Raw genomic sequence first — 18,746 nt, 5'->3', positions numbered from 1 at the left:
ATTTATGAGACATTTATCAATACATCTCTGTGTTTATTTCACTTGACTAGCATCTGCATTGGGCATGAAATGGGAAATGTGGAGATACTGTGTGACTCAGTGATACTAATACATTTGAACTCAATTTGCATTTACTTTTTAACCCAGGAAACATTTTACTCTGTGACATTTAAAGCAGAGTGTCACTGTTTTACCCGTATGAGTATAGAAAGTAAAAAATGCTACTCTGTCTGCTAAAGACAGAGGTAATCCAGAATGAATTATGAACTAGTTAATGACATTGATTTTGCTGAAAGTTAACCTGATTGTCAAGAATTACAGTAATACTTATAAGGTGTTGAACTTAATCCCATAAAGAAAAGCTACTTAGCTGCCAGCTGTGGAACTTTGCTCAGGTTTTTTTTTTTTTTTTTTTTAAGATTTTATTTATTTATTCATGAGACACACACACACACACACACAGAGAGAGGCAGAGACATAGGCAGAGGGAGAAGCAGGCTCCATGCAAGGAGCCTGATGTGGGACTCGATCCTGCATCTCCAGGATCACACCCTGGGCCGATGGTGGCACCAAACCGCTGAGCCACCAGGGCTGCCCTCCTCAGGTTTTTAACTCTATTTTTGTATATCTACTTTAACATAATGCAAAGTGCACCATAAGCAAAAGGACTGTTTCAAAGTGACAGTTTTAGGGATCCCTGGGTGGCTCAGTGGTTTAGCACCTGCCTTTGGCCCGGGATATGGTTCTGGAGTCCGGGGATCGATCCCGCATTGGGCTCCCTGCGTGGAGCCTGCTTCTCCTTCTGCTTGTGTCTCTGCCTCTCTCTCTCTCTCTGTCCCTCATGAATGAATAAAAAAAAAATCTTAAAAACAAAAACAAAGTGATGGTTTTGTACTGCGTGTTACCTTATGACATTTAGAGATTTTGGACTCAAGCCTGGGATTTGTTTTTTTCTTCTAAGAAATTCAAGGCCATAAAGGGAATATAATTAGTTAGGACATAAAATAATTTCTTTTTAAACTTTGCATGTATATGTGTGTGCGCGTGTGTATGAATCACCATATTCTCTCTACACATAGAATATTCTATATCTCTTGCTGAACATGTATCCTCTCCAAGTTTTCTTTATTAATTTTTAGTTAGGAAGATATGCACAACAACAGGACTAATGAGAACAGACATGTAATGACAATGTTTTGGTAAAATAATTAGCTTGTTTTCCAGACAGTATTTCTTTCTTGCTCCTGTTCTCACCTATGACAACTGTAATGTCACTTTTATTTCTTGGCAACGGTTCTGCTGAAATAGAGAGAAACAAGGAGCCTTGAAAGGGTTACCAGTTCAGGGAAAATAGATACTAGTTTTTCCCTAGAGAGGATGACTTTATAATTTTAAGAGTGCTTTAGAACTAAGGATTTGTTTGTTTGCCTTTTTAAAAAGGATAAATGTATCAAAATAAATGATTATATATGTAGAATCCAATAAGAAAGAAAATATCAAAGAAGTTACAATTGCATTTTATTCAAGAGTTTTTGCTTACATGCATACCAGAAGTAATTAGTTGTTACCGAAAGGACTAATTAGCTGCTTAAAATTCAAATCACTGGAAACTCTGCCAAAGGTGTAAATTTTATCTAACAGTTGAAAACAATTTTTTCTAGCCTGATAGACACAGACATGTATAGCAATATACTCACTGTGATTATTTTCTGTAAAAGGCAAAAGCTAAATGCCAAATATCGTTATACACTGGTATTTATGGGAGAGGAAACAGATATCATTTGTAAAATGTGGCTAAAAGAAGGATGTGGGAAGCTGTATCAACACTTTCTAGCCTCAACCATGTGAATCTAGTAAGTTCCAGGTATTGGAGATGCATGAATTGCTACCAAGAAGAATAAAGACCAAAATATGGGTCCTGGTGCAAAAGCTTTTGACAATGCAGTAATCTGTTTCTTTTGAGAAGGTCAAGGGGAGGGTAGAGGAAATAGGAGTATAAAAAAGTATGTTACTTATAATATTTATTATAAACTATGCCATGTATGACCAAACCCACAAATATTTTTCCTATCCTGCCACATGCTCTGCCTGGTTCTAAGTATGCAAATATAAATATGATGCTCATTCTTGTAAGCATTGTTTGCAGAAAAATTCAGAATTCAAAAGGCACACGAGAATTTACCATGAAAAAAGTCGGCCTCCCCCTTCTGTTCTTCAGCCAAGCAGTTTTGTTTTGGTATCCTTGCAGGTGACCAAAGATTCAAAAACCTAAAAACATATGTAACGGATCTCCTAGGAAGTTTCTAAAAGTTCAGATCACCAGCCCTTACACTCAGTGATTCTGATTTGTTAGGTCCAGAAGCTGCCCTGGTACCTGCATTTTAGGAAATCATCCCAGTTGTCTTGATGCAGTTACTGTTAAAATACAATTTGAGGAAAACTGGCCAGACCCATTGCTTATTCTCATAGAAAAGATCCATTAACCAAAAGCCATTGACTTTTCTGTACTGGTTCTTTTGCATACGTTTAAAAACAAACATGTCCTGTTAAGTCCATAAATATGTTTCCATGTCCCAGTCTTAGAGCTATCCCTAGCACAAAGGACAATTTGGTAAAGTGCCCTTGGCCGTGCCTTTTGAGGGCTTCTGTACCACTAACATATGTATGTTAAATGCACACATCTACATGCTAAAAGAAAAGATCTGGCCCATATAGACATGTGCAGTTGGTTCCTAATTCCTCTTCAATCTCATGTTGTTTATTATTATTATTATTAATTATTTTTAACCAAAGCAAAATTCTCCATTTCTACATGTACCCCTCAGATGCATATTATAACTTCTCCACTTAAAAGACTGCCTTACATATTCATTTTTACTTTATTTCATGGCAATTAAAAGGTTGTGTGGTTAGGGCACCTGGGTGGCTCAGTGGTTGAATGTCTGCCTTTGGCTCAGGTCGTGATCCTGGGGTCCTGGGATCGGGTCCCAGGTTGGGCTCCCCACAGGGAGTCTGTTTCTCGGTCTGCCAATGTCTCTGCCTCTCTCTCTGTGTCTCTCATGAATAAAAAAATAAAATCTTTAAAAAATAAAAGGTTGTGTGGCAGAGGACAAACATATTGTAATTATTTGGGGGAAAAATAAGGAAAACAATTTTTATGGGGTAATGGGCAAACTCTGGAAATTTCATTTTTATTATCATGAAAAATGTATAAGTCTCACCACTGTTGGGATTGTAGTCTACTCCATAAGCACATCTCTTTCTGGAAAATAATTTAAAAAATTTTTGATTAGAAGGCTATTCTAATGATGCTTTAGAACCTCCTATTCTAGAATTTCCCAATTTGAACCCTAGAGAGTTCCTCACTACCTTCTGAATTAAATAAAATTCAGGATATCATCCTTAGTGATGACATGGTCCCAGGTTACCTTTTCAATCCTTGTTTCCTTATTCTGTTCTTAGGGCACCAGGCAGCTTGCCTTGCTTATTGCTGCCGGGTGTTTCTTGGTCTTGCCTACTTCCATGGCTTTGTTTATGCAGCTTCTTCCCTCTGCACTTTTTAAAAAAATATTTTATTTATTTATTCATGAGAGACACAGAGAGAGAGGCAGAGACACAGGCAGAGGGAGAAGCAGGCTCCATGCAGGGAGCCCAAAGTGGGGCTCGATCCCAGGACTTTAGGATCACGCCCTGAGCCGAAGGCAGACGCTCAACCACTGAGCCACCCAGGCATCCCTGAACTTTTCTATTTCAATTCTATATATCCAGCCATATCTACCTTTCCAGATCTTTCTAGGCAAATTCAGTCTTATAACAATTTGAGTTCCAGAGTACTACCGTTAGGTCTTTCCAACATTTTCTTACTCTGGCTTATTATGCTTTAAAAAAAATAATTGGTTTGTTTGTATCTAGATTGTTAAATTCCTCAGGACTGACACAGGGCCTTTTCAACTTTATTCTTGGAACTGCCTGTGATTTTTATGTAGCATGTTCCTTGAGTGGGCACACTGATCATCTCATTTGTAAAGTTGGGAAAATCTAGGGTTAGTTATTTTTTCAGTGCCATTCCTTCTGGTAATTCCATAGTACCATTCAAATTGTGGGCCTCCTTAATGCCTGATTCTTGTCTCTTCTAACTTTGTCCCCATTTACCTATATTCCTTTCCCTGCACTCTGCCGAGGTTTAACTTACTCTACCACTCTCTTGCTTCTGTTTCCTGTAAAACTTCTTTTGTAAATAAACTACATCTTTTAGGTCTTTGACTTTAGCCTGCACAGTGGTTAAGACAAACCATAAGAGACTCTTAGCTATAGGAAACAAACTAAGGGTTCCTGGAGGGTAGGGGGTGGGAGGATGGGGTAACTAGGTGACCAGCATTAAGGAAGGCACTTTGAAGGAATGACTACTGGGTGTTGTATGCAACTGATGAATCACTAAATTCTATCTCCGAAACTAAAGATAAACTATATGTTAACTAAATTGAATTTAAATAAAAAATGGGTAGGAAATATCAGAAAGGGAGACAGAACATGGAAGACTCTTAACTCTGGGAAACGAACTAGGGGTGGTGGAAGGGGAGGAGGGCGGGTGGTGGGGGTGACTGGGTGGCGGACACTGAGGGGGGCACTTGACGGGATGACCACTGGGTGTTATTCTGTATGTTGGCAAATTGAACACCAATAAAAAATAAATTTATTATTAAAAATAAATAAAAAATAAAAAATATATAAAAATAAATAAAAATACCTAATTTTTATTTTTTAAAAAGTGGGTTGTCACCTCCTGTCTCTTTGTTTTTAGTAAGTCACTTAAACTCTCAGTACTTTCATTTACTCACCTAAGAGGGGAAAAAAAAGGTATAAAATAGTAATTACCTCACACTGTTGTTGTGATAAAGTGCAATAAAACAAAATATTTAAGTAACTACTTGACACTTAGTAATTGTTTAAAAATTATAGTATTTATTGATATATTATTATTATTTTGGAGAAACATCATTTCTCATTTATAGCTTCCTTTGAGCAGTTCGTCAACCTTATCTATACCTCTAGGATCTTAATTCTCTCATTTTTTCTCTGTATCAGATCACTTCCTCTAGCAGGTAAGATTCTATGGTCAACAATTTGAACTCCTTTCCTACTATCACATTCAGATTTCTCAAATCATCCTTTTGCTTTCAGTATTCTGCAAATCTGAGACTTTATATTATTTTTCATTCAGTTCTTTCAGTTTCTTCATTCCACATATGGATTATTCAGCACTCTAGAGAAGAAACACATAATGGGAGCTTTTCAGGTCACATAAGCACATGGTCCCCAATCTTAGTGACTCCTCCATACTACTGGCTGTCTTATTCACAATCTTCAGTTCGCTTCAGCAGCAATTTCAATCTTTCCTCCTTCTCTTGAGGCCTTCTGCTTCATCTCCACTCTCCTTAATCTCCCTAGTTAACCATCCCATGATCAGCAGGGAGTAATGGTCATCAGGCAGGAACTCTTTCAAATTTCTAGTGTTCTTTATAGACATTTGTCTTCCCCACCCCACCCCAGTTTTACTGAGAAATAACTGCATACATTACTATATAAAGTTTGAGGAGGACAGCATGATGCTTGATTACACACACATATATATATATATATAGTGAAATGATTACCACAATAATTTCAGCTAACATCCATCTTATAGATATAATAAAAAGAAAAAAAAGAGGAAAAGAATGAATGGAAAAAATTTTCTCGTGATGAGAAACAAGATTACTCTCAACAATTTTTTTTAGATATTGTCCATGATATACATTACATGCTTAACACTTATTTGTTTTATAACTGGAAGTGTGTCCTCTTGGCCACTTTCTCCAGATCCCCCCCCTCCTACTCTCTGCCTCTGGAACTCTGGTAACTACAGGTCTGGTCTTTTTTGTTCTATGTGTTGTTTTTGTCTTTAGATTCCACATATAAGTGAGATCATACAGCATTTGTTTTTGTCTGACTTATTTCATTCAGCTTAATGCTTTCAACATCCATCCATGTTGCCACAAATAGTAGGAGTTCCACTTTTTTATGGCTGAATAATATTCCAGTGTGTTTATGTGTATCATAACTTCATTACCCATTTGTCCATAAGTGTCTATTATAAATAATGCTGCCATGAACATGGGGGTATGGATATCTTTTTGAGGTAGTGTTTCATATATTCCCAGAAGTGGAATTGCTAGTTAATATGGCAGTTCTGCTTTTAATTTTTTTGAGGATTCTTCATATTTTTTTCCATAGTGGTTGTACAAATTCACAACAGCACACAGGGTTCCCTTTTCTCAACATCTATGCCAGCATTTCCTATCACTTATTCTTTTGATGATGGCCATTCTAACAGGCATGAGGTAATATCTCTGTGGCTTTGATTTGCATTTCCCTAATGATGAGTGATGTTGGCATCTTTTCATGTACCCACTCGCCTTTCATATATCTTCTTTGGAAAAATGTCTATTCAGACCCTTTGCCCATTTTTAATTATTTTTGTTTTTTTTTTCTATTGAGTTGTAGTTCTTAATGTGTTTTGAATATTAACTTGTATATAGTTTGCAAATATTTTTTCCCATTTTATAGGTTGTCTTTTCCCTTTTTTTCTAAGATTTTATTTATTGGGACACCTGGGTGGCTCAGTGGTTGAGCATCTACCTTTGGTTCAGGGCATGGCCCCGGAGTCCCAGAATCAAGTCCTGCATCGGGCTCCTTGCATGGAGCCTGCTTCTCCTCCCTCTACCTGTGTCTCTGCCTCTCTCTCTCCATCTCTCTGTGTCTCTCATGAATAAATAAATAAAATATTAAAAAAAGATTTTATTTTTATGAGAGACAGAGAGACGAGAGAATGAGCTCAAGCAAGGGGAGGGGCAAAAGGAGGAGCAGGCAACCCACTGAGCAGGGAGCCTGTTGCAAGACTTGATCCAGAAGCCTGGGATCATGACCTGAGCCAAAGGCAGATGCTTGACCAACTGAGCTGCTCAGGTGTCCCATCTTTTCCCTTTCTGTGGTTTCTTTTGCTGTGCAGATTTTTAGTTTGATATAGTCCCACTAGTTTATTTTTGATTTTGTTGCTTGTACTTTCAGTGTCATACCCAAAAAAATCATTACCATGACCCATGTTAAGGAATTTTGTTCCTATGGTTTCTACCATGACTTTAATAGTTTCAGGTCTTAAATTGAAGTCTTAAACCATTTTGGGTTAGTTTTTGTGAATGGTATAAGAAATAGGTCCAGTTTCATTCTTTTACATGTGAATATTCAATTATCCCACCACCACTTTTTTTAAGAGACTGTCTTTTCTTCACTGAGTATTCTTGGCTCCCTTGTCAAATATTAGTGGACTAGATATCCTTGGGTTTATTTCTGGGCTCTCTATTCTATTCTGTTGCTCTTTGCCTGTTTTTATGCCAGTATCATACTGTTTTGATGACCATAGCTTTATAGTATAGCTTGAAATCAGGAAGTGTGATACCTCCTGTTTTGTTCTTTCTCAGGATTTCTTTGGCTATTTAGGGGCTTTGTTCTCAATAAATTTTAGAGATTTTTTTTCTACTTCTGTAAAAAGTGCCATTGAAATATTGATAGGGATTGCATTAAATCTGTAGATGGCTTTCAGTAGTATTGACATTTTAACAATATTAATTCTTGTAATCCATGAACATACCATATCTATTTATTTGGATCTTCTTTAATTTCTTTCACCAATGTCTTAGGGTTTTCAGCATAGAGAAATAAAGTTTAGTTTAGTTAAGTTTATTCTTAAGTATCTTATTGTTTTTGAGGCTATTGTAAATGTGATTGACTTTAGTTCTTTTTCAGAAATTAGTATATAGAAATGCTACTGATTTTTGTATGTTAATTTTTGTATCCTGTAGCTTTACTGAATTCATTGATTATATCTAACAGTTTGTTAGTAGAGTTTTTAGGGTCTTCTCCATATAAAATCATGTCATCTGTAAATAGAGACAATTTTACTTCTTTCCAATTCTGATACTTTTCATTTCTTTTTTTTTTTTCCATTTCTTTTTCTAGTCTGATTGCTCTAGCTAGGACTTCTAGTACTATGTTGAATAGTAGTGGTAAGTGTGGGGATCCTTTTCTTGATTTCTAATTTTAGAGGAAAATTTTCATCCTTTATTTATTATTTATTTCATGCCCTTTATTATGTTGATATATGTTCCTTTTATGCCTAATTTGTTAAGAGTTTTTATCATGAATGGATGTTGAATTTTGTCAAGTGCTTTTTCTGCATCTATTGAAATGATCATATGTTTCTTTTGTTTTATTAATGTGATGTGTCACATTAATTGATTAGAATATGTTGAGTCATCCTTGTATCACAGGGATAAATCCCACATGATCATGGTTCTGGTATGGTAGGTTTCCGCTTCTGTTTGTCTCAAGAAACCTTTTTAAATTTATTTTTTAATTTCTTATTTGATCTACTATTTGTTCAGGAGAGTATTGCTTAATATATGTATTGCTTAATACATGTGTTTGTGAATTTTCCAGTTTTCTTCTTGTTACTTAATTATAGTTTCATGCCATTGTGGTCAGAAAGGATACCTGGTATGATTTCAATGTTCTTGAATTTACTAAGACTAGTGGCCTTTTAATGTGCTGCTGAATTCAGTTTGCTGTTATTTTATTGAGAGTTTGTATATCCATATTCATCACTGGTGTATAGTTTTCTAGTATTTTCCTTTTCTGATTTTGGTATCAGAATACTGCTTGCCTCATAAAATGAGTTTGGGATGTTTAGAAGAATTTGAGAAGTGTTAGTGTTAATTCTTTTTAAATTATTTGGTGAAATTCAGCAGTGAATTTTGGTCCTAGACTTTTCTCTATTGGAAGATTTTTTTTGATTACTAATTCAATTTTACTAGTTATTGGTCTATTCAGGTATTTCATTTATTCCTGATTCAGGTTTAGAAACTGTATGTATCTTTCTAAGAATTTTTCCATTTCTTTAACTTGTCCAATTTCTTGGCATATAGTTGTTCATAGAGGGGCCTCTGTGCTCCTTTGAATTTCTGTACTACTAGTTGCAGTGTCTCCTTCATTTGTAACTTTGTTGATTTGGGTCTTTTCTCTTTTTTCCTTGGTTTGTCTAGCTAAGCCTTTGTCAGTTTTGTTTATCTTTTCAAGAAACCAACTTTTGGTTTGGTTAATCTTTTCTATGATTTTTCTGCCCTCTATTTCATTTATTTCTGTTCTATATTATTTCCTTTTTTCTGCTAACTGTAGGTTCAGTTTGTTCTTTTTCTAGGTTTTTGAAGTGTAAAGTTAGATTATTTAGGATCTTTGGCATTCTAATATTGGTATTTATTGCTATAAACTTTCTTCTTAGGATGCTTTTGCTGCATCCCATTGCTACCATATTGAAAAATATAACTATGACATATGTTTACTATCAGTGAGATTTATGCTACCTTTGTGTTTTTAGGATATTAATTAACATTTTTTAACTTCCACTCAGAAAACTCCCTTTAGATTTTCTTGTAAGGCCCCGAAGCTTTTTTTTTTTATTTAAAGATTTTATTTATTTATTCATGAGAGACACAGAGAGAGAGAGAAAGGCAGAGACACAGACAGAGGGAGGAACAGGCTCCATGCTGGAAGCCTGATGTGGGACTCGATCCCAGGTCTCCAGGATCACACCCTGGGCTGAAGGCGGTGCTAAACCGCTGAGCCACCTGGGCTGCCCAGCTTTTGTTTGTTTTAGGAGTCTTTATACCTCCTTTATTTCTGAAGGATTGTTTTGCTGGGTATATAATTTTTTGTTGTTATTTTCTTAAAATATTTTGAATATGTTATCCCATTTTCTTCTTGCCTGAAAAGTTTCTGTTGAGAAATCTACTGATAGTCTTATGGGGGTTCCCTTGTATGTAACTTCTTTCTTTTCTCTTTCTTCTCTTAAAACTCTTTGTTTCTGACTTTTGACAATTTAACTGTAATGTGTTTTGATGTATTCCTATTCAGGTTTAGCCTATTTGGTATCCTTTGGGCCTCACAGATTTGGATATCCATTTCTTTCCCCAAGTTTGGTAAGTTTTCAGCCATTATTGCTTTAAATATATTTTGTTCTTTTCTCTTTCTGTTATTTTTTCTGGAATTCCAATACTACAATATTGTTTCTTTCATTGTGTCCTATAATTCCCAGTAGTTTTCTTTATTCTTTTTTCTTTTGTGTCTCTGGGAATTTCCAGTGTCCTATACTCCAGGTTGCTAATTCTGTCTTTTGTAAGCTTGAGTGTGCTTTTGAAACTCCATTAAGTTCTTCAGTCCAGGTATTCTATTTTTCAACTCTAGGATTTCTTGCCCTCTCTCTCTCTTTTTTGATGGTTGCTATTTTCTTGTCAAATTTCTCATTTTGTTCATATACTGTTTTCCTAATTTCCTTTAATTGTCTATCTATATTTTTTTGTAATTCACTAAGTTCCTTAAAAGGATTATTCTGATTTTTTTCTGACAGTTCATATTCTTTTTCTGACAGTTCAGTTATTAGAGGTTTATTAGTTTGTTTTTGGTGGTGGTGTCATATTTACTTGATTTTTCATGATCCTTGATTCCTTACATTGTATCTGTACATTTTTTAATGGGACTTCTCTTCCAGACTTAACAGTTTGCCCTGGCAGAGATAGTTCTTCACTAGCCAGCTCAGTTTGGGTTCCTGGGTATGTTCACTGGTAATGCCTTTGGGCAAGTGGGGTCTGCTACAGTCTATTTATGGGTGAGGCAACTATTGAAGCTCTAAGGACTGGCATAGTGGGTTGTGCCATTAGTTGAGAACAGTTGGATAGTGTTACTAGCTTATTTCTATACCCAAGAAAGGCTGTAGGATAGGCTCTGCAGTTGCCTGAATTCTCTGGTCATGTTTACTAGATGGTTGGGCCTGGGTACTACATTCAGTAGTGTCTAGGACTGTGAATTAACTTTCCTACTCTGGCAAGGCAGCAGGCCAGTGCCCAGGCCCTGTATAGCTCATTGTTAGGGGGCTCAAATCAGACCTGAGTGTGCACGGAATTCCCTGGTCTGGTGTAACTACCAATTTTGCTCCTCAGACCGGGCAAGCCACAGGCTGTGCTCTCTGTTCAAATTCCACTGTATATATAGGGCTGTTAAATGGGCTGTGCAACTTCCTGCATGCTTTGGTTAGGTTCTCTGGTCAGACAGGCTGAAGGCTTTATTCAGCAATGAGTGGAGCTATGAATTAAATTCCCAGAATGGGAGCAATGGAATAAGTAGCTCTAAAACTGGTAAAGCTCTTTGTTGTCATAAGTTCCCTGGTTGAACAGGGCCACTGGCTTTGCTCTGTAAACTCTATCTGTTCTTCTCTTGGCTTGAGTGCCTCTGGGCCTCAGGGCTTTCAGGTATTTTTGTCAGTCCTCTGGTCAGATGGGGCTGGAAGATACTCTCCTCCATGTGTTGGGCTATGTCTCAGCCTCTTGCCTAGGCCTCTCCAGGCTACTTTCAATTTCCTAAGTAGGCTGCCTAGTTGGGAGGGGCCAGGAGACACTGTCAGCTGTGGCTAGGAATTAATCTCCCTGCCTGTGCATAGCATGAAAAGTCTCCACTTCTGGTACTGGCTTTCCTCTGGGGGTGACTGACTCTGCTCTCCTACCTCTTGGCTCAAGGGCCACTGGCCACATAGCTTTAAGGAGTTGTCACCAGCCTTCTGGTCAGATGGCACTTGAAGGTACTCTTCATAGTGGGTGAGACTGTGATTCAGCGCTTTGCCTGGGTATGGGCAAAACTGGCCCTAGAGCTGGCAAAACTACTCATTTGAAGATCTGAATCAGGCAGATCTGCATCCTTTCTACTGTCTTGATCTCTAAGGTTCAAGGCTATGCTTCAGCCTCATTGCCATGTTCTAGGATTCTCTCAGTGGTGTCTTGTTCTTTTTTTTTTTTTTTTTTTAAATATTTTATTTATTTATTTAGGATAGTCACAGAGAGAGAGAGAGAGAGGCAGAGACACAGGCAGAGGGAGAAGCAGGCTCCATGCACCGGGAGCCTGACGTGGGATTCGATCCCGGGTCTCCAGGATCGCGCCCTGGGCCAAAGGCAGGCGCCAAACCGCTGCGCCACCCAGGGATCCCTGGTGTCTTGTTCTTAAATAGATGTTAGTCCTTGTGAAAAGGAGTGCAGTCAGAAATAACCTATGCTGCCATCATGGTCAGGCAGAGGTGTCTATTTTGCATTCAAGACTAATATGTCTCTCCCAGTGCTTTCTACCCCATCTACTTTCAACTCTCAAGAGATCTCATTCTATCACTTATTCCTCTGTTTTCCTTTCTTTTTAGTTCTCTCTACTGGTCCCTCCCTAATACCTGAAAACATACTTTAGTTCTCTCTCATTTTAGGCTCTCACATCAGTGCTTATCTTTTCTAGCCACTGTCCATCCCAGCAAAATTCTTCAGAGGAGCAGTATATAGGTGCTGTCTTTACTTATCAGTTTTGTTTTCCAGTCTGGCTTTTGTCCCTACCACTCCACTGAAAGTGCCCTGTCAAAGATGAGCAGTGACCTCAAATTATATAGTCCTATGGATGCATGGTAGGTAGTCTTTATCAATCTGCTGCACTTGGCAGTGCTCCATTTGACCACAGTTAAGTTTTTCTCCTTTCATGGCTTTTTTGGAATTGTTTTCTCCTATTTCTCCTCACCTGTTTCTTTCCCTGATCTTCTTTCTTCATGTTCTTCTTGAATAGGTGGTGTTTCCTAAGATTTTATTCTTTGCTGTCCCTAGGTGGAAGCACTATGATGATTCTCAAATATCTAACTACCATTCATATATTTGTCCTAAATTTTACACAAACATCTAAGTTTTAAGTTAACATTTATACCTGAATATCCCATAGCCCTCTACTTTAAACATGGCTAACTTGAACTTGTTATATGTTCACAAAAGTGTAAGTAGGCTCTAGGAGAGCAGAGACCTCATTTATTTGATCATTGCTAGATCCCTGACACCTGACCACCTAGAGAGTAACTAGCACATGGCTGGTGTAATGGATGTTTGAATGAGTAAGTAAATGTTTGAATAAATAAATCTTTACACCAAAAGCTGGTATTCTTTTTGTATTCCTTGTTTTGTCTAAGGTCACTACTCGTATTTTTATCAGGCCAAGAAATGTAGAGTATTCCACATACTTCAGCTCCATTTCTTATTTAGCTTATCTGATATTATCAGTATAGTATCTTTTATATACCCATCTCTTCCTCTCTATCCCTATTTGTACTTGCCTAGTTCAACCCCTCTTTGCATCTTTTCTGGACTCTTTAAAAGCCTTCTAACCAGTCTTCCTCCTTTCAGTGTTGTTCTCTTCTAATCTGTTCTCTAAAGCTGTGCTGTCGAATAGATATATAATGTGAACCACATATATAATTTAAGATTTTCAGTAGCTGTATTACAAAAATTAAAACAACTTAAATTATAATAATATATTTAATTTAACCTACTATACTCAAAATATTATCATTTCAACATGTAGTCAACATTAAATTATGTTAATAATAATATAATACATATTATATTACATAATAGTTTAATTTATGTAATATTATAATTATACAATGAGATTTTAGCATTTTTTTGCTACCAAGTCTTCAAAACCTGGTATGTTATTTTTATGCTTGCAGTATGTCTCATTGTGGGATAGCCACATTTCAAGTGTCTAATAGTCACATGTAATATACTGTACAGTATAACTCTACAGTCTGTGCCCTTAATGCTTCAAGAGTCCATCATGATCTAGCTCCTACCTTCTCTATCTTCATATCTTTCTGCTCATCTTCTTTTACTTTCCACTCCAATAAATGCCTCCATGCATTCATAGATATTTCTTCTATCTACCTGGAATACCCTCTTGTCTCTTTTCAATCTATCACATTCCCAGTTTTAGGTGACCAGTTCTTCTTTTGTATCTCTAATGTATCTTATGCTGTCATAACAACTATTGAGGTAAGCTGCCTTTGCTCCTTTATGTTACTCTTGCTAAAATGTGAGCTCACCAAGAGCAGGACTATGTTATAATTTTCTTTGTATCTACACTTATATGCATGTTTCATTAAAAAATCTTTTTCCAACTTAATTTAATTGCATAATAGACTACCAACAAGTGTTTGCTGAATTGAAGTCTACCTCATTATGGGTTGTCTTTTTGCTGTTAAAAATTACCTGTTTAGCGTAAGACATTGGAAAATTAAAAAAAATAAAATAAAAAACCAAAATCGCTGCAAGTTCACCACCCATCCAGAGGGTATTCTATGTATGTATGTATATACACACATACACATATATTTGTAAAATTTGCATGTTCTTATTAAAATACAGCATAACTTGGTACATAGTGTTTGTTACTTAGCAATAGATCTTCAGCAGCTTACTATATAATTAAAAATGTTTCTAAAACATGTATATAAATATTTTAATGGCTATAAGTATCTTATTAATCATTGCAATTTACTTTCTACTATCGGCCTTTTGGGTTATTTGTAACTTTTCATTGTTATAAATAGCACTGGATTAGCCATCATAGTTGATATATCTTGGTTTGTATCTTTTCATTCCTAGGAAAGTTTTTAAGTGGGTGAAATTACTGAGTCAAACAATGTATATTTTAAAAGTTGGTATCTTATGAGTTACTTGAATTGAATTCAGCATTGTAGCCCAATTCTCTGGGCTTTATTCCTATTCACCAGGAACATGAAGAGGAACAAAACAGGAAAGAGGAAACAGTTTAGCGGAGTTCATGAATGATGACAATTTATGGTTGAGCTCTGAGGAATACTTCCTTCTTCATATCAAGTCATTGCTTCTCATTTTGCAAGATTCTCACTTCTTGGGAAGCATTATTTAGATATTGGATTAGTTTTGACTATTTAGCTTTATATTGATAATGAGCTATGGGGCAGGAAGGGGGAAGAGAGACCAACTGTGAATGAGGAAAAATAAAGAGAATAAATAGAAAATGGTCTTTCATCAGACTGTGGTGGGGGTAGGAGGTGGGGTGGAATAGTACTTTTAAATAGCTCCAAGTTTAAACAAATTACTTGTAAGGATTTAATGAGATAATACACGTGAAGGGCTCAATACAGTGTCTCTGACAACATAGTAAGTATAGAAATATGTGTTACCTGAAAAAGATGAAGGAAGTAATTTCACTGGGAAAAATATGACATTTTGATTTGTCTTTAAATTCTTCTCCCCAAGTTTAAACTATTAAAATTATTGGGTCTATTTTTTTTAAAGATTTTATTTATTTATTAGAGACAGAGAGAATGAGAGAGAGAGGGAGAGAGAGAGAGAGAGAGGCAGAGACACAGGCAGAGGGAGAAGCAGGCTCCATGCAGGGAGCCAGATGTGGGACTCGATTGCGGGTCTCCAGGATCACACCCTGGGCTGAAGGCAGTGCTAAACTGCTAAGCCACCAGGGCTGCCCTTTGGGTCTATTTTGAAGAAGATATGTGAATATATTTTGGAGATCATTTTGGTTCTTGCCTCATATGTAGGAAAAAGAAATCAGCATTCAGAGCACATTTAATTTTTTTTTTTAAATCAGGGTGGACTTTGAAGCAGTAGGATTGTTCTGCTGTAAATGGACATTGTATACTCTTAATGCCATGTTGTACGATATTATCAAGTGTTATATTGAATATAATACTGTATTTTGTCTCCTTTAGCATCAGAGTCTAGTTGTCTTTATCTGCTCTATTTATAGAAGGCAAAGGACATATTTCACGTTATGGCATGCTTCTTCATCAAGTCATCATAAAAACTCTAAATATAGTATCTATGTTCTTCAAAATCATTGTTAACTCATAAACATTAAGCATTTAGGATTCATGGGATATAATCATTAAAGTGACCTTATTACTTTTTGCACACTCCCTTCAAAAATCATTCAGTTGTAGGTGTTTTTCTCCTTATCTCTGGATGAAGGCTAGAAGAGGCATCATGGCCTCCTTGATTTCTTGGGTGACAGAAAGTTCTCAGATAGTTTTAAGTTGCCAACATGGTCTTGATTTAGTAGTTTGATTCCCTTGCTCCAGGAAATAAGTAACACTCCAAACTTGTTACAATATTGAATCTTATCTCTCCCAACTGTGACCTGGTGCAGGAGAGAATCTCTAAGAGAAGCTGGGAAAAGAGGCTGATCGATTCTTCTCCAGTGGTGATTTTATTCTTCATCTTGTTTACTGAGGCTTCCAATCCCACAGTGTTTAGGACATGGAGATGAAGGAAGGAAAATAATGCAGGGAATTATTACTGGACTTAGAGTGTCATGAGATGACATATATTTAAAGCTATTTGACATCTTTGGAGACACTCCTTCTAGGCCCCACCAATGCAGTTTCCTTTACAAGGTTAGTGTACTCCCCAGTTCTTTTGAGCAGGATCCCTTTTAAATGGATTCCGGGGCAACATTCCTACTAAGAATTCCACATCTGGACCTAGGATTTAGGGGCCTTTGACCTGACTTTGGAAAAGAGGGTACAGCGGCGCCTGGGTGGTTCAGTGGTTGAGCATCTGCTTTCGGCTCAGGTCGTGATCCTGGGGTCCTGGGATCAAGTCCCGCATCAGGCTCCCCATAGGGAGCCTGCTTTTCTCCTCTGCCTATGTCTCTGCCTCTCTCTGTGTCTCTCATGAATAACAATAATATCTTTAAAAAAAAAAAAAAAAAGGAAAAGAGGGTACATACTTCCCAGACATGGCCTTTCCTTTTCTGACAGACCAATTAGCCAAACTCTCATGCTTTAGTTTTACCAGGCATGAGGTAGACACCAGCTAAATGTCCCTCTTTTACAGGGAACACGGACCAAGCTCTCTGATGGTTCCAGTGACCCTCATGCTAGGACTGAGATGAGCAGCAGGGCAATCATTCACCTCTCTGCTCTCATACGGATAGAAGGTTATGGGATTGTGCTGGCTACATAGCATAACTCTTTTGAAATATCTTCCTCAGAGACCCTCCTTAATTTTGAGAAACTTGACTATTTTATCCTGGGTATGGGTGAGACATCTGACATTTTTGCATGGTGGTCCTGCTCACAGTTCACTTGGGTGCCTAATATCTTTCATATTTTTTGTGCTATTACAACTGTTTTATGTTAAAAATTACTTTCATTAGTTTATCACTGTGTCCAGTGGGAGTAAAAAGATGTCACTTTCATTTCTAAGGCTTAGATTCATTGAGTACTGTTTTTCTACCTGACTTGTAGCTTAGTCATCATATAAAAACCCAGAGGAAAGCTCAATTGCAAAACAATTTGGCAAGGGGCTCTTAACATTTTGAATGTGGGATCTGATAGGTTTTAGAGGAAATCTGGAAGGGTAAATCAACTGCTCTCAATTAGGGACAGGTTTCAAAGGTACACTGATGAGGTCAATGTAATTTAAAGCAATTTAGCTTGGGCCATTTGTCTTTATCACATTTATGTCTCTCACTTAATTTTTCTGGATATACATTCAGAACTGCAAGTTCAGCCCTTTTATTATAAGCTAATGATTGATGATCAAGTAAGATTTCTGTTAAGTGCCAGAAGTAATTCTATTGGTTTAATTCATTGTCATTACTTTAGCTGCTGAACAAATGTTTACATGTCACAAGAGTGTCTCCAACTCTCAGACCACTAGTTTTTTATTAATTTTGCATTGTGTACCTTGGATATTATATTCTGATTTATTTCTACATCATTCTGAAAGACCTTATTGGAGTTATTTAGAGCCCAGACAACAGCTGTTTTTGTTCTATTAGATTAAAAAAGTGACAGGATAATGAATACAGTTATAGCTTATGATAGATTTAAAATGGACTAATTAAGAGAAAACCTGATTTAAGCAGCAGTGTTGCACAAAGGTAATTAATATTCAATTTTGCAATGAAAAAATTTTTTTTTCTGGTAGAAAACACTGTTTCTTTGTTTGAAGGCACTGCCTCCATAGCATAATGAAAATTATAGTGAAAATGAAATTAAACCTCCTTAAAGGTATTTAATTTAACTGAAAAAAACCTTAAAATGGACCCCATGAAAATCTAATTTGAGCTTATATGTGAATGAATTCAGTTTAATCACAAAATCAGCTTCATCATCAGGAGGTTTCAATTAATTGTATTTGCTCATAAAGCTAAAATTACTTTTGTTGGGTTGAGGAGGAATCAACATACCAAATATATTTAATCTTGTGAATAAAGAAAAACTAGGCTTTAAAAGCTAGTGACTAATTGTTGTCAAGTTTCTAAATATTCAAGAACATTTAAACTTTTTATTTATTTAAGATAACCCCTTTAATAAAGTAATTTGCAAATTATTGAAAGATTTAAGGAGTATCAATTTTGTATAGGAAACTTATGTACAGATTAAAGACTCAAAAAGTAAGAATAAAGAATACTGAAGAATAAACAGTCACTAGATTAACAAAGTCAATCTATACCCTCAATGAGAGGAAAAATAGTAGAGCTTGACTGGGCCTATACAAGTTATACCTTACTGTTTTGATTGAAAAAAAAAAAAACAAAGATATTTTAAGAAATAAACCTTGGCACATGATACTATAATCAAAGTAGTTCTTTTAGGACTTTGAAAGGATAAGGAGACTGACTCAGATATGAGTCAGCTAAGGTCCTATGTAAAATGCTGGGCATTTTACATGCTGGGCATTGGATGGCTCAGTTGGTTGAGTGTCTGACTCGTGATTTTGGCTCAAGTCATGATCTCA

The 18,746-nt window shown here is 36.5% G+C and overlaps 1 protein-coding gene and 1 long non-coding RNA gene across 20 annotated transcripts in view; one reads left to right on the top strand and one right to left on the bottom strand.

The window, feature by feature from the left end:
* LOC112671710 (bifunctional heparan sulfate N-deacetylase/N-sulfotransferase 3) overlaps positions 1-18,746 on the bottom strand; it is a 171,431-nt gene that overhangs the window by 37,057 nt on the left and 115,628 nt on the right. The gene's annotated exons all lie outside the window — the stretch shown is intronic.
* Positions 1-18,746, top strand: part of LOC112671712 (uncharacterized) — a 146,067-nt gene that overhangs the window by 55,443 nt on the left and 71,878 nt on the right. For 10 of the 18 annotated variants that reach the window (XR_004811409.2, XR_004811410.2, XR_004811413.2 and 7 more), the window contains one exon: positions 10,006-10,070. The exons of 3 other annotated variants lie outside the window; for them this stretch is intronic. This is a non-coding gene — a long non-coding RNA (uncharacterized LOC112671712). Of the gene's footprint in view, positions 1-10,005; positions 10,071-12,481; positions 12,581-16,835; positions 16,939-18,746 lie in introns of all 18 variants that reach the window. 5 more of the 18 variants (XR_003143827.3, XR_003143819.3, XR_003143823.3 and 2 more) reach the window with 3 other exon arrangements.

Source organism: Canis lupus, chromosome 32 (assembly GCF_003254725.2).
Source record: "Canis lupus dingo isolate Sandy chromosome 32, ASM325472v2, whole genome shotgun sequence".
Classification (NCBI taxonomy): domain Eukaryota; kingdom Metazoa; phylum Chordata; class Mammalia; order Carnivora; family Canidae; genus Canis; species Canis lupus.
The sequence above is the reverse complement of the archived record's forward strand: the minus strand, read 5'-3'. Positions and strand labels throughout refer to the sequence as shown.